Raw genomic sequence first — 12,623 nt, 5'->3', positions numbered from 1 at the left:
TTATAGTATATAAAAGGGTAACTCAACTGTAAACTAATAACTATAAAAAGTACAGAAGAAAATAGAAAACATTTCTGACTTTCTATGGGGATCTACACAAAAATTGATAAAAATGTCTTTTTCAAATAAGCCTTTTAAGAGAATGGAATCAAATAGACTAGGAAGAATTCTAGAAGATCATATACCTAATAGAGGGCTCATATCCAAAATATGTGAGAACTTTGAAAATTCAATGAGTAACCATCAAGTTATTTAAATGGGAAAAATATCTTACCAGACTGTATCTAGTAGCAAATGACCACCTGAACAGATGTTTAAAATCATTAGTCATTAGAGAAATGCAAGTGTAACTGCAATGAGAAGCCACTTAACACCTAGTAGAATAACTAGAAAGAAAGAACTAATCATATCAAGTACTGGGAAAGGTATGGAATGCATTAAATTTTCAAATGCTGCTGTTCACATATATAACACAATATACTTTATTATTTTTTTAGAACAATAAACACCTTTATTACATGAGTTAAACCAGGAGGGAAGGTTTATTTGCTTTTCCGGGCCTTGATTTTCCTCAGATAGAACTCCAGCTCTTTGCCCTCTAGCGCATAGCCATCTGCTCGGCCACACTGGCCTGGTCTTGATGCAATGCAGGCAAGAAGTTTGCCCTGCTGGAACTGCTCTTCCAGAAGACTGCTGATCTTGGAGTTCTTTTTCCTTTCATCATACTTCTTTTGAATTTTCTTTGATCGTTTTTTGTTTAAAATCTCCTCCTCCTCAGGAGTCAGCTTGGTCCCCTTTTTTCGGCCCAGGGGCAGTGCATGGTGGGATTCGTACCACTGTTGGTACGGCATGCTGTCAACGAGCACAATGCAGTTCTTCACCAAGGTCTTGGTGCGGACCAGCTCGTTATTGGATGCCTTGTAAACAACATCAATGATCCTTGTTTTTCGAGTACAACATTCAGAGCCCCAGGAGAAGTTTCCCACATCTAGCCGCAGGGCTCGGTACTTCTTGTTGCCTCCTCGAACTCGAACTGTGTGTATGCTGTGGGCGCCAATCTTAGTGTTGGCAGCAGGGAGCCCCAACTCATACTTCCGCTTCTTGTGATAGGGCATTCTTTTGCCCCCGGTCTTGCGGCACTTGTGCCAATTGTCCCGAGAGATGCCCATTGCTCGGTGCTGGCTGGAAAGAGCAACACAATATACTTTAGAAGGCAATTTTGAAATTTCTTAAAAAGATAAACACACCTATCAGATGGTCCATTCCTAGACATTTGCCAAAGAGAAATTACAGTGAAGCAGTTTTTTGGTAATAGTTCAAAAATCCGAAACAACACAAGTACCCAACAATATATGAACACATTAGCCGATTTGATATATCCATATAATGGTGCACTGCTCAGCAGCAAAAATAATTGATACGTTGATAAATATAGCAACACAGGTAGGACAAAATCATTTTGCTGAATGAAAGAAGTTGAGAGGGGGGAACCATCCACTCCGGGCACCCCTTCTGTCCCTCTCTAGGACAGGAGCTTTCTTTCCCCCAATAAATATATTCTGCACTTAAAATAAAAAAGAAGCTGAGAGAGAAAGAGAGAGAGAGAGAGAGAGAGAGAGAGAGAGAGAGAGAGAGAGAGACAGAGAGAGACAGAGACAAAGAGACAGAGACAGAGAGACGGGCAGAGACAGAGAGAGACAGAGACAGAGAGAGACAGACAGACAGAAGAGAGACAGACAGACAGACAAAGACAAATAGACAAAGACAAATAGACACAGGCAGGCAGAAAATACAATTCCACTTATATGAAATTCTAGAAAATGTGAAGTTAATCTACAGTGTTATAAGGTTCTCTGAGGATGGTGGGTTCAGGTTAAAGAAAAAGAAAGGAGAAATACAAATAGGCATAATGAAATTTTGGAGGCAATGGGTGACAAACTTGAATGGTTTTCTGTGTGTGTAGGCATGTTTGATGCATCATTATTATAATTCAGCCTGCCTCCTGACTTGGGTTTACTAAAACACCCTACTGCCCACCCTCAATGATGAAGGGAAAGAAAACTCCCCTCTAGCAAGACATTTTCTTTCTGTATTTTCTCTCATTTTTGGATAAAGTTTGAAATAATTCATTCCTTCTTACAACTTCATCTACATTGGACAGACCAAATAATTTCAGTACTCTAGAATTTTATTTCAAATATATATATATATTTTTTTCTCTTTTCTCTAGCTTCAATGTCTTCCAAATAAGATATAATTTAAAGAACATTTTGCTAATATGGAATTTAAAAGTTACTGGCTTACACAACACTGAATATGTCGTAGCTCATGTAAGAAACATACTCAGGATACAATGAGAACCAGACGCTCTATGTCTACATTCAGAACTACATCACTAAAATGCAACGGTCAGACTCCAAACTACAGGTGTTAGGAGGCAGAGAAGAGGGTTGGATTTCAGCTGAACAATGATAAAGATAGCCTGTATGTTCTTTAGGACGTGACTGATTTAGTAAGCTTTCTTCACCTAGGATTACACATAATTAAGCTGAAACTTCTGATGCATGATTATCTGTTGTGTCAGAGTTCCTCACATACCTACTGATCCCTCAGTTATTTTCTTTCTTTCTTTCTTTCTTTCTTTCTTTCTTTCTTTCTTTCTTTCTTTCTTCTTTCTTTCTTTCTTTCAAATTGACAAAAATACACAGGGAAAACAAATAAATACAAAAAGTATCCTTTACCACAAAAGTGTGTTAAAAATAATTAGGGAGAAGAGAAAAACCTTTTGATTTTGGTACCAGAAATTGAATTCGTGACCTTGAGCTTGCCAGGCTTGTGCTGTGCCACAGAGCAAAAAAATTTTAAAGGAGGTAAATTAATAAAATAAAAACTTAAAATAATTATTCTTTACAAATAGAAAGAGGACTTCTCACAAAGTAGTACATAATTAAGTATCCAGTGAATGTTCCATAAAATAGTTGGTGCAGGATATCACAGGTTCATTGGCGATTGGGCTAATGAAGAAAACTTTTTTAAAGGAGTGGGACTGAGGCTTGGTCTTGGAGGGTTGTGTAACATGCACCAAATGTTTGGCTAGACCTAGGAAACACACAATTGCTTTTAATAAATCGTGGGCTGATGTTCTGTGCTCAGAGTCAATATGTTCAAGGAATGCATTCTGCCCGGAAAGCCAGTTCCTTGAGACAAGTATGCGGACTCCCCGGCCCATGGGTTTCCTTTTCCCAGGTCAAATGCACAGTGTGACTGGAAACCTCAGGGGGTCAGTCAGAAATAGCCACTGACGGACCTGGGCGTGTTTGTGGAGCTAGTGCCGTGCCTGTGCCCACCTATGTCTGGACATAGTTATTAGTCCTTTATTTTCTCAAGTGGTAAACTTGTTCACAGATGTTACCGAAGGGAAAGAAAACGTTGAATGTTTATGCAGGGAATCTGCTCTGAAGAAATCATTATGCTCAACTGAGGAAATGCCATAGTTATTTTGGTATGCCTTTAATTTTGGCAGTTTTTATTATTTGCAAGGCTGACCAAAGGGCTTTTTAAAAAATCCACAAATAAACATTTCTGTTTAATATGGTGGATGTTATTGGTCTTTGAAAAACAAAGGAAGAGTCAGTCATTCCTGCACCCACACAGACGTTTAGAGGCCTTTCTGATGTCAAAAACTCAGAAATCTCTAGACACAAACATCTATCTTATTATGATTTGGAACATCTCAGAATGTAGACTGCGGGAAAGTCGCTTCTATTACTAATGTTTCAGAACGTGGCAGCAAAGAGCAAGCATAGAGTTAAACGAGAGCTAAGAGACAGTTTCACAATCAGCCTCATTTTGGCAGTTGAGAAATCCCCACTTCATAAAAATTATCTCAAGGTCTCTTAAATCTAAGCATTTTCTAAACTGGATAAATAGAGACTATATCCAAGTTCTTTATCTTTCCTAGTACCAAAGAAAGTGTCACCCAGAAAATCCAAACCAGGAATTGTAATTGATAGTATATTTCACATAGGTAAACTTATATCAATTTGGAAATTGAAGCAATTCTAGGATTAGTTGGGGTCACTTTTGATTAATTTGAATAAAAGCCACTTCCAACACCTTTCTGGGGATTTCTTCTCACAGAAGAAATGGCGTAATGGCGCTGCTGGGATAACTGTGATTTTTTTTTCCCTGTTACCTGTGATCTTTAGTTCTTACTTCTCTTGAATTTCTAAGCTCTAGTCTTCTTTCTACCCCCAGAATATCACACGGCCTGTGTCATCCTAAGCAGCACTGATGTGTGATGTTGTATTAATATTTTACTGAATATTTGTAACAAAAGTTGTCGGTGAGATGTTGAGAAGTTTATACTGAATATCAGATGTTCATATTTGGAAAATTCCTTCAGAGATTTCTGTAACCAACAGTCTGTCTTTGCAAGGTCAGTTTAGCTTTTCTTTAACTTTTGCCTCTGTGTTCAGATCTCTATGCCACTTTACAGTTTTACTACCCCAAACCCAAGATTACTGTAGGGTCTGTATCTCTTACAGTTGCCCAAATTGGTGCTAGTAAACAACACTATCGGTGGTAAAGGGAATGTTTTATAAGCTTATTACACACCAGGCACATGTGGCCATTGGCACTTGAAATGAATTTAACATCAAATTTAATAACTCACATTTTATTACACTAGCCACCTGTGACTAATATTCACCTTATTGGGTGCCACAGCCACCCAAAATGGACTGACAAGCAACTTCTTCCAAATTAGACAGACATACAAAAGTGTGCTTATTAACACAGGTGCAATATTTGTGTCATTTTCCAGTAGCAGCTGATTTTTTTTCTTTCCAGTTAATGATTTCTGATAAGCTCTGTATTTAGTTGCATGAATCTTAGCCATGAAAAAGCAGCCCTCAATCTAGCCATTAATGTTCTTTTTTTTTTTTTTTTTTGTGGAATGGGGGATTGAACTCAGACCCTTGCACTTGCCAGAGAAACATTTAGTCTGCTGAGCCATCCCCAGCACCAAGTTAATATTCTTTTACTCAGGCTTGCTTTTTCAAATACATTATTTTATATGCTTATACTTTTTAAAATTTTTTTATTTTTTATTTTGGTGGAACTGGGGATTGAACTCAGGCCCTTGCGCCTGCCAGGCAAGAACTTATTATACTGAGCCATTTCCCCTGCTGCTTATACACTTATTAAATGCCAGTGCCCAAATATAAATTAGTAGATCTTGACTGTTAAAGTACATCACAAATAGAACCTTGTTGTAGTCAAATAGTCTACCGAAGTTTTGATTTTAGCATATTGCATTTCTATCACTAAACTTTAGGATAATTATAGATATGTAATTTTTTCTTTAGTCAGTTTTATTCATAAAAGTTTGGCATTTCATACTGTGTGATCATAGACTTGGTTTTCAGCTTAACATCCTTTTTTCTCAAACATAATATACTGTGTACCTGCTCTATTGTGGTTATGTTACTGCTGTATCTTATTTGGTACAGAGAGTAAACTCTCAGAGAAAGTCCTAGTTATCCTAGATTTTTGTTCTACAATATATATTTGCATTCTGTGTTCCTTCCTTTGAAATATTACACACGTTAACCTTAAACAGATGGGTTTTATTCCTGAGACTGAACATGCATTTAGTAGTTCTGTGAACACGTTCCTTGATGAAAAGACTGTTTTCTTTGAGCCAAGGCCTGACATGACATTTCCTTTCAAAACACTCCTGTGCTTAGCTCTTTGCTTGTTCTCCTTTATATTTCTCCTGTGTTTGGCACCCTCTCATTTGGGTGTGTCGTACAAAAACATAGCATTCATGTTTACAAAGACCAGAGAGGAATCGTGCAAGAGTCGCCTCCTTCCAGGTGCGCCTCCTCCCTGCTGGGCGGGAGAACAGCCGTCCGCATTCTGTTGAGCAAGGAGCTGTGCAAAGAAACATTTGCTGTAGGGCTAGAAATTTATTTCTCACTGGCTCATCATGCTAAGTTAAATCTCTACTCTTTATCTAACCATACTGGCTTTTGTTCTTACCATCTTGTCCTTTGAACTCTCTTTCGTAATGGTTAGGCAAACTTTATGTGGTCCTCTCTAACACATTTTATTCAACATTTAATGTTGCAAATATCATTGCCACATATTTTAATTTAGAAGCAACATGACAAGAGAATGAAAATATACACTAAGGAAAAACTAACCAACCACCACTTTAACACAATTACTACTTATTCTTATGCATATTTTCACAGTTATAATAATGATCTCCACACAATTTAGTGTCTTAGTAATCAGTTAATTTTTAGTATAAAATTTTTCCACATGTGATGTAGTCTTCTCACCTATTTTTATACCATCATTTCATTCAGGCATTGTCTCATGATTAACTTGAACATTCTCCTGACATTTCAGTTTGATAAACAAGACTGCTAGAGCATCTTGGGCATTATTTTATGTAATTTGTTCCACTTAGTTGCAAGATTATTTCTAGAAAAACTATCATCATGGATTTACATCTAATAGAGTATATCTTGCTATAGTTATTGTTAGTTTAATGCATTAGTTAAGTTTTGGAATCCTAACATCAGGCAAAATATCACCAATAAGTAGTGGTAAAAGATAATTTTCTACAGTGCAAAATATATTAATTTATTCACGTATACATTCTGGAAACTATATAAAAGTTCTAATTCCAACATATTAATTAGACAGCAATGACCAGGTATTTTAGGTTCAATAGGATGCCAGAACAAAATGTCATAAAACAGGTAAAAAATTTTTGGTAGCAGTAATTGAACTCAGGACTTTGTGCTTACCAGGCAGGTGCTTATGCCACTGAGCTATAAATCCAGCAGAATGGGGATTCAATAGAATTTTTTTCAGGAAAAAGAACCTGGTACCAGGGAGATAGCTTGGTGATCTAAGTACCTGCCTGGCAAGCTCAAGGACCCAGATTGATCCTGGGTTCTGCATGCTGTGTGGCCCCAGAACTCCTGACCTGCCGTGCCAGCCACCGAAACCAGAGATGGTGGTGCAGGCCTGTAATCCCACCTGGGAAGCCTGAGACAGGAGGATCCCTACAAACCTGAGCTGCATAGTAGGACCCTGTGCCAAATAAAGAAAGAAGATTTAAAACAAAAAAAAGAAGTTTTTATTCCTTTTAACAGTTAATGTGATTTACCCTTTTCCCCTGTGTTATACCAATCACTGTGGATCTGTATTTCCCTAACTCCTCAGAGATACAGTAAGGACAGAGTCTTCACTTAGGAAAATTTCTTACTCTTACATCTTAAATGTTAAGAATTAAAAAGAGAAGTCATTTTAATCCTCCGCCCTTATTCCCACTGTGAAGTATATGGTTGAGTACAAGTTATATCTATACGTGCTTGGGAGACTGAAAACAGGAGAATCACTGTGAGTCCGATCTGTGTAGTGAGACCCTGTGATGCCTTTTTGCTGCATGGCCAATTTCTCAGTGTAATGCAAGTCAACAGATAATGGTTTCTTTTATACTGTTTGGAGATTAAGCCATTCATTAATAGGCACATCTGTATCTGAGTAAGTTATGAAGAGCTGCACTAGATGAGGAAAGACAGTGATGGATGCAACGTAGAAGTATTATCACATGATTTACAGTTCACTACTGTAGCAGTTGCGTGGCTGTTTAGCAATAGTTTCTTCTTTTTCTGGATATACAGTAATTATTGTCACTCCTCAACTTCCTCAAGGTTGTAGTTGTTTTGGAGAATGAGAATAGGAGGTAAATGTGAAGCATTAACCTGCAGAAGATAAGATCAAATGGACTTTCTTGTAGCCATATTCATTCAATACTGTTGGAAAAATGTAGAATCAAGAGGACTACTGAATGAAGAAGAAATTCTCATAACAATCATAGTAAGAAGGAAAAAATGACAATTACAAATAAGTATTTCTCTGATTGTATTCCATCTGCTTTGTAGAAAAGCCAATAAGCCTCAAATTGTTCCAGAAATAGTTTTAAAAGTTCCCAGGAAACTCTTGCTGTGATTTGAAGCCAAATCTTTTGCCTGCACTGTACCATCTGTGATCTTCTATTTTGCTCCAAATCACTATGGCAATGGCAATGGACAAAGCAGCAGCCCCTTCAGTAACACCTCCTAGAGGTGTCCACACTGCTACACTTGGTACTGGTGAGCCTAAACGGCAATGCCATATGCTAAGAGCAACAAACAACATCTAAACTGTGAGTCCACAACCACAATGAATGCAAATGCCCCTCATCTTGCCATGGAAGTTTTTAGTACCAATATAACAATGCCATGCACTCCAAACAGTTTTATTTCCTTTGTTTTAATTTTTAAAACTGTAGTCCTTTTTGTCTCTGAGCTCAAATATGAGGTCATGGTGTAAAGATCAAAGTAAAAGACAGAAATGTGATTATGCTCAAAATCATCCTTACCTTTGTCCTGCCCTTCAGTACTACAAATAAACCAACTTGTCAGAAGATTCCATCCTCCACTCAGGTTATTTCTGTTAGAAGTTTTCTCAGGCTGCTTGATACACTTGATGATCACAGGAAAGTATTTTTTCCATATTTGTCAAGTTCTTCAGGTGATCATCAAGAGTTCCTAGCTTGGTACCTCCTACACACACTTTGGGAGAGTACAGGATTTTTTTTTTATTACCCTGACCAGAATTTTGTGAATTCAAGTCTGAGAAGATATCAAATTAAATGGAATTGAACTTAAAAGGGAGAAAAAGGAAATAATTACAATGTGGAGTTAGTGTAAGACTTCTTTACAAAGCTACATTTAATTGGAGAAAACACCACTATTAGAAAGGAAAGAGATTGTTTCCCAGTGGAAACTAAAAACCTGAAGGTGTTTTTAAAGGACAACTTGTTTTTTGTTTTTTGGTTTTTTTACTATTGTGCAAGGACAGCTGGCTAATGAATATGGCAGAGATTATGTGTCTCTCATGTTACTACTCATTCATTCTTTACTTCTTTAGTTATAAAACTTAGTTTTACCTGGGCACAAAGTCCCTAAAAGTTCATATATTAAGTGGAAGATTATCCCTTTTATTTCTTCTTCCCCAATCCTGGATGGCTGGAATGAAGTTATAATGGTAGGAGTTTGGGCATCCATCATGGTTCATAAGATGGAAGCCACTGACCAGTGGGGCAATAAGATATGAGATATAAAAACTGTAAGTCCTTGACACCAAAGAGCTGCCTATTTTTCTTGGATTGTTTATACTTATGTTATAAAATGAAGTATACATATGTTTCTATCCAATCTAAGCTACTGCTATATATTTTTCACAGCAGATAGGACTATAATCTCACTATTACATTGAAAAAATGAGATGGTAGAGAAAAACTAATACTTTGATAGAACCAGAGAGATAAATACTCTTTAGGGATAAAATATACTTAAAACAAATTAAAAATTCATTTTCTACAAGTTGCATCTACTCTGTTCAATACTAAGAGAAGCAAATGTTATAATTTTCCAAAACAATGTAAATTAGCGAACATTTTGTAATTGTTTAACCAATGTCCTCAATATTAAACATCGAATGATACTTCTGGGTGCTAATAAGTTTCAATAGCTATCTTCACCTTCTGAGTTCTATCCTAAGCAGTCACTGATGATCTCAGTCCTCAGGATAGTTTAACGAGAAGAATAAGAAAATAGAAGAAACACTTCAAAATCTTTTGTCCCTCTACATTCTCTTTTTTTTCCAATTTTGTGTCAGAGGTTGAAGAAGAGGTTTTTCACAATCCTATGAATATGTACCTTGCCAGCAGCATGATGGAATATTGTTTGCAGTCATAGGATTCCCATCCTCCAGGCCCTGTGACAAGGACTGTTAGATGAGGTGGGCACCTGGAATAATGGATTACAAGCCTGGTTTTGGATGGATCCATTTAATATGCATAATAGATAAGAACTTTTTGGCTGTATGTAATACAAAATATTATAGACAAGTAGTGAATTAAACATAATATTTATTATTTCACCAAACAAGAAGTCTAAGACTTAGAGAAATTAAAATTTCATGGCATAATGACCTAGTCAAAGACTTGGGAAGTTTCTATTCCTTTCTACTATTCTCAGCACACTGGCTTCTATCCCTGTTAGCTATGAGATGCTGACAATCCTACAATCAAATCTTTCTTTTGCATGCCTCCATCCCAATCAAGGAGGAAAATCCTTGTCAAGAGTCTTTAATACTTTGTGATCACAAATTGTGATTCTCAAGACACAGCACTGCCTTCACCTGTAAACTTGCATGCCATGTGCCAGCTGACTAGATGACTACTTCAGGTTCAGGCCCATGACAAGGAACACAGGTGATTCTCATGAATGGAAAAGTCTAAAAAGCCTGCCCTGATACATGTTTCCCTTCATATTTTTAGCTAGAACTTGACAGCAGAGCTATTCCCAGGTGAAAGGGAGGATTGGGAAGTACTCTTTCTTTCTCAATCTTTTTAGTGGAAACAGAAAAGGGCAAATAAGTTGGAAAATGACTGGGGAGTGATAGTTCCCAGGGGCCACAGTATTTTGCTGCGGACTGAGTGGAACCAAACACCGTGCTCACTGCAGCACGATGTCGTTGCCCCCTGTGACTCTGAGTTCATGTAGTCTATGAGCTCCCCCAGAGAATGAAGTGTTGGGTTCATGAGTAGAATTTCGTAACAACAGGTTGAGACTTTACCCATGTGATTCTGGAAAAGTTTCTTGTTTTTATAATCTTGAGGTTTTAAGAGTACCATCTGACCCTGGGGAATTCAAAGGAAAAACAGTAAACCTAGTATAACTGAAAGGAAGGTGAAAATTATAAAATAACAGGTTTCTTTGCAGTTCTGGTTTGTAAGAAACATATTTTTCCTCAGAGCAGCCAATCAAATGTATTCTCATATACATTATTTTATTCTGTTCTATATTAATTTTCTGGCATTACTGGAAAATTTACTAAGAAGCTTATATAAAAATATAAAGTATCTGACAGCAGATTTTAAACTAATTTTTAAAATAAGAATTGTACTGTTTCAAGGTGGAACCATTACTAAATTAACTCTTAAGTGTTTCATAAAATGAAACTGTGACAAACTTTCCAATCATGCACAGCAATAAAACACTAGGGTAGATGGTTTATAGAAAGAATAACAAAAGAGACATGCAGGGTACTTAATCTTGGGGTAAAGGTGTTATAAACTACAATTAAAGTCAGTCTTGGCTTGTTTGTGATAAGCACATGGTGATTGATATGTGATGGTGCAAATACTTCTGCACCATTACTTAGAAGATTCCTAATGAGTGGTCTATCCTCCTGGTGACTCAAGGGTACTTTTGAGAATCATTCTTAGTTTACGTCCTCTCCTTTGCTCAAATTTTTATTTTGCTTCATTCGTGTGTGTGTGTGTGTGTGTGTGTGTGTGTGTGTGTGTTGCAAACACTTTATTCACAGTTTATCCTCAAGAAATTCACCTCACCAAAATACACACAAGACTGATAGTCAATGGATGGAAGATAATATTCTCAACAAAGAGAAATCCAAAGTGAGCCAACTATATATTTGTAATTGTCAAAACTGACTTAAATACTCAAAGTATAAGAGAAGAAACTTCTCTCTAAAGTTGTCAAAATCAACTCAATGTGAATATGATTACAATCTCATACACACCAAGTACATTTTGTAAAACACCATCAGATCATAGGAACTAATGAGCTACAATATAGCTTATAGTATCAGAACACTTAATATCATGTGTCCATAAATGGACAGAGATCCTAAACAAAATATCAACAAACACACCAAACAAAAACTTCATTAAAGTTAAACCATATTTTTGCTTCATTCTTGAAAAAAAATGTATATCCCAATTAACCTATCCCATTGTTGCCTCACCAGATGGATATGACCCCAGGGGAAGTTGGCATACTTGCCATAAAGTATCAGCAGAGTCTCCAGTTTAAAATGGATTGCCTCAGAAAGCCCACAGATACAACCCTTAAATTGGAAGTGGAGAAGCAGTGGTCATATGCAGGACACCAAAGGCATGGGTGCAGGTCTTCCTTTGCTTGGCATGTTCTGGGTGCACATAGTTCTCATTGAGTTGGCTGCAAGGCCCCTGCAGAGATTGGCTGGCAAGACATGGCGCCTACTAAAACAACTGTGACTTTCAATAAAAATCCATGCCGTGGATGCCAAAATAAACTTGTGAAAATTGTCCACTTTCAGGCAACCCGGACAAAAACCTTAGGAAGACTGGAGTCACTATTTAAAGAGCCAAGAGAAATGTATTCCTGATTTATTCAGATACCAGTTCTTGTAAATGGCAAAGCCACAGGGAGCCAAATGCACATTTCATAGCTGGCTCCTGATTCACTTCAGCCTAATCTGGCCAGCAAAGACAGCGAGGCTCCTTGGCCCTTTCTATGAGACGCTAAAGAGAGATTTCAGAAATTTGGTGAGAGTTGATCTTAAATTTAAAGATTTGGCAATGAATCTGGTGATTTGAGACAAATCTAGTTTTCAGTTTTTCAGATAGATTCTTTTTATTGAACTAAAAGGAAAATAATATTCTTAATAAAGCAGAAAAACAAGTTTGACTAAGAAACTGAAAA

The 12,623-nt window shown here is 37.0% G+C and overlaps 1 pseudogene; it reads right to left on the bottom strand.

The window, feature by feature from the left end:
* Positions 1-542: 542 nt before the first annotated feature.
* LOC101587022 lies at positions 543-1,170 on the bottom strand (annotated as a pseudogene).
* Positions 1,171-12,623: the final 11,453 nt, after the last annotated feature.

Source organism: Octodon degus, unplaced genomic scaffold (genome assembly GCF_000260255.1).
Source record: "Octodon degus isolate 3935 unplaced genomic scaffold, OctDeg1.0 scaffold00040, whole genome shotgun sequence".
Classification (NCBI taxonomy): Eukaryota; Metazoa; Chordata; class Mammalia; order Rodentia; family Octodontidae; genus Octodon; species Octodon degus.
This window is presented reverse-complemented; position numbering and strand designations above follow the sequence as displayed.